This window comes from Lepisma saccharinum, chromosome 12 (assembly GCF_977018435.1).
Source record: "Lepisma saccharinum chromosome 12, izLepSacc3.1, whole genome shotgun sequence".
NCBI classification, from domain to species: Eukaryota; Metazoa; Arthropoda; class Insecta; order Zygentoma; family Lepismatidae; genus Lepisma; species Lepisma saccharinum.
In genome coordinates, this window is record NC_139240.1 from 39,916,378 (window position 1) to 39,920,595 (window position 4,218).

The window sequence follows — 4,218 nt, forward strand, 5'->3', positions numbered from 1 at the left end:
ATGAATTAGTTGGAACTCTTTAGTGACAATGATATTTTGGTATCCAATGTGCATTTCAAAAGTAAGGGCTGGTTACTCAAAATGGTCAAGAGGATCCCACTTTAAACTGTAGGTCCTGCCCAAATTAACCTATTTGGGCATAAAGTGGACTCAAAATAGTAGCACGCCAACTTCACCTACATCCAGCCAAGGAGCTCTAAAAAAGTATATATTTCAGTTATTCGTACATTGTTCTTTCTCAGGCAACACCAGATCCTCTAAGCCAGCCTCCGTGGCCGAGTGGTTAGCACATCATGCTACAATGCCAAGGGTCCCAGGTTCGAATCCTGGTCTGGGTATGGATAATGTCCATTCATGAATTTCATCACTCATCCCCATCTTCGCAAATTAGCCAAAAGTGGCATAAGAAGCGAAGTAAAATAAAGCAAATCAATCAACCAGATCCTCTACATTATCAGACACATATATTGAATGAAAATTACACAAGCACATATTTTCCTCATGGATGTTTAGAACATTGGCGTGTGCCCCGTAGCCAGAGCCCAAAGCTTATGCTTTAGATCGCACCACCATAGTGCGGGACAGATACAATATGTGGAACCCTGATTTTATACTTTCCTGCGTTATACATACATTCAATCTTGATAGATCTTCCTTGAGTTTACATGTCCCAGCATTTTAAGTTTTTCAACTTGCTCCCTTGTTTCTTCCAGAAATATTTGTCACCTAATATCAGATCAGTAGTAAGCAACAAAGGTGTGCCCTATGAGGGTTGTCCTCTGGATAGTGAACACTAAGGTGACAAACTTTCGGCCATGGATTTATGAGAGATTTAGTTGCGCAAAATTTTGCACATTTTTTGAAGTGTGACATTACTCTGGCAAATGTTTATGGAATGGATAATACAGGGTTAGGCAGCGTTCAACTACCATTTTCAGAGGTTGGCATCTCTGCCAGCCCTGCAATGAGACTTGCATTCACCGTGCCAGTTGTTGTACCATTCTGCGCCATTTGTTTCGAGATGGAGCGTTGGTCAGCAGCTCACCATGCATTTACTGTGGAAACGTATTTCAATAATAGTGTGTGTGTCGTAGTTACACAGAGGAAATGTAGGCAATATTTTCAAGTAGGCCATCATGGTCGCGTTCCTGATCGACACACAATAAAGAAATGGATTGATAATTTTAGACAAACGATTGTGTAACAGACAGTAAACCCGGTCGAAGTGAAAGATGTGTACGAACCCCTGAAAACATTGAGAGAGTAAGACGATCTATCGACCATAGTCCAAGACTGTCTGCGAAGAAGCATGCTGCTTCTCTGCAAAAGTCGGTGCGATGTATTTTGCATGACGATCTCCATTACCACCCATACAAGATACAGGTTGTCAGCACACCATTGCGAGTTAAGGAAACAGTTCTATGTAGACTTTGTGTGGTTGCAAAACCAAGGGAGGGATTTGTTGCGCAATTTGATGATATCTGATGAAGCTCATTTTGAGCTGTGTGGTGCTGTGAACAAACAAAACATGCGATATTGGAGGGATCAAAATCCACAACAGTTGCATCAAAAGCCCCTCCACAGTGAGGAGATACAGTGTGGTGTGGCATCGCAACTTTCGGGATCGTAGGGTCGTATTTCTTCGAGGATGAGCATGGCAGTGCAGTTACAGTAACTTCAGAGCGATACGTGCACATGCTGGAAACGGCAGTTAAATGTTGATCTCGTCAGGGTCTACATGCAGAAAGATGGAGCTACAGCACACATGGCTACTTTGAGGAGTGTTTTCGGAAACTGTGTGATCTCCCGATTTGGAAACATTAACTGGCCTTCCAGCTCACCAGATCTATCAGTGTGTGATTACTTTCTTTGTGTATATTTGAAGAGCAAGGTATTCTCAACACGAGTATCAGGCATCGCCAAATTAAAATGAAGAATTCAGGAAGAAGTGCGTACAATTCCGGGAGATATGCTTGTGCGTGTGATGGAATCCCTCAATCATAGAATCCGCGAGTGTTACAGTCGCAACGGACATCATCTACCTGGCGTGATTTTTAAAAAGTGACCATACAAACGGATACTGACGGTTGTGTAACTACTGGGGTATGTAATGGCAAGCCTTTTTGATCCATTTTTCATTAACAATACACAGTTTGCATGATTAGGGAGTTATTTATTCATGTTTAAAATGGTAGTTGAACACAACCCTGTATTAAACAAAATAAATAATTTAAATTTTATATAATATACAGATCACAATAGACTAAAAATTTACAAATTTGCATTTCTTAGTTGTAAACCACATGCATTTGTTTACTACTGCTGCAGAACTAAGAATCAATCAACTACTGCAAGATCTGACTATGATGTCATTTCTGCCTGCCTAAGAAAAGTGCAAGATCTTGTAGTTGACTTAAGTTTTGCATGGCTTGCCAAACCCGTAATGAATTTAAATTTTGTGACCTATATTGTGAATGAAACAGGAGAAATATGTCAATATGGGAGCTGGGAGGATCCAAAAAGATTACATCCAATATGGGAGATCCCAAGAAATACAGGAGAGTTGGTGACCCAAGTAAACACCTCTGCAACATGTCTATATATTCCAGGAAAAATAAACAGAATTTCATACCCAATCTGACATGATGCTGGTAGCTTGTGGCAATACTGTGGCTGTTCCAAGTTAAACAACTGAGGAGTCGCTAGCCAAATGTGGTTCGGTGTCTGCCAATGAAGATTTTCTTTAAACTATATATCTCATCCTCAAGAGGTTGAACTCTGCCCTCATGAGGGTTATCCTCTGGATGGTGAACACCTCTGATTGATTGATTTAGTTTATTTTACTTCGCGTTTTGTGCCTCTTGGCTAATTTGCGAAGATGGGGATGAGTGATGAAATTGATGAATGGACATTCACAAACAACCAAGGCCGAGTGGGATTCGAACCCGGGACCCTTGGCGTTGCAGCGCGATGAGCTAACCACTCGGCCACAGGGTCCGGCATGTGAACACCTCTGGTAAGCAAACAATAACTAACTAAGACTCTACAGTCCAGCCAAAGAAGACGAAACTACCTGGAAGGGACGATTCCAAACATGAAGGGGGGGGGGGGGGGGGAGCAGGGAGAAGCACTCGCCAAACTACCCTGTGGTATTTTGCTTGCGTGGGTTCGCTGTTGTCTTTATTACTGCTTTCTGTGTTGTGTTTGTGTTGCCTCTTACAATTCGCAGCAAACAGTTTCGAAGTGGAATGACGAAAATTGGGACGTTTTGGCCCCTTTTGCACATTCTATAAAACACCCTCGTTATGCTAAAAAATGTCACAAGCCATTCTGTTACTACATTTATATTTATAATACTATATACAACAATATTATTATTGAATACTATCCTGATTAATGTTGTGTACATTTGTGCTAATTATAATATTTACTAAGAAGATCAATTTAGTTGAATGATCTAAAATAAAGCTATTGGCTTACAAACAAGTTTTATCTGCTAATGTGACGATATGAATACTTTCCTGATATGTTCTGTTTGCTGATATAGTATATGACTGGCTTACATAACCCTTACATAATTCGTAAACATCTCTCTATGTATTTTGGCAGCGATGTTTACTACGTTGAAACTTCATTGCTGTTTCTACAGCAGACGATTTTCAAGGAACCCACTTCCTGTCCAAAGCTCCGTCACCCCTATTTAGCCACTGAACGCGTCCACTTTGCGCATGCACACTTCCGTCCATGATCTCGGCTAAGGCAGCCAGACAGTAGCCTTCGTAAACCCAAAGGTTTATGGCTGCAGCAACACAAGCCTTCCATCTGTGCCTATCCTGGCTAAGATCAATTGAATCTTTTCCATCCTTACAGATTTTCTTTAGGTCCATCTCAACGTTATCCCTCCATCTTTGCCTTTGCCTTCCTACAGGTCTCTTATCATCAGGTTTCCCAACAAGAATACTGTAAAGTCTTCTTGATTTAATTATTCTAATAATGTTCAGACATGAATGCAAATTATGCAGTTCTTAATTGTATAACCTTCTCCACTCACCTGTCTAAGGATTTCATTTTCAAATACTCTTAATTACTCGTATATTCCCCTTCTAATGTAGGGGACCAAGTTTTACATCCATATACATCTTAGATATTATACGAGAAGTTAAAAGTTATGAAGAAGCAAACAATAAACATATCAAGTGCAGCAAAGACAAGTTTATA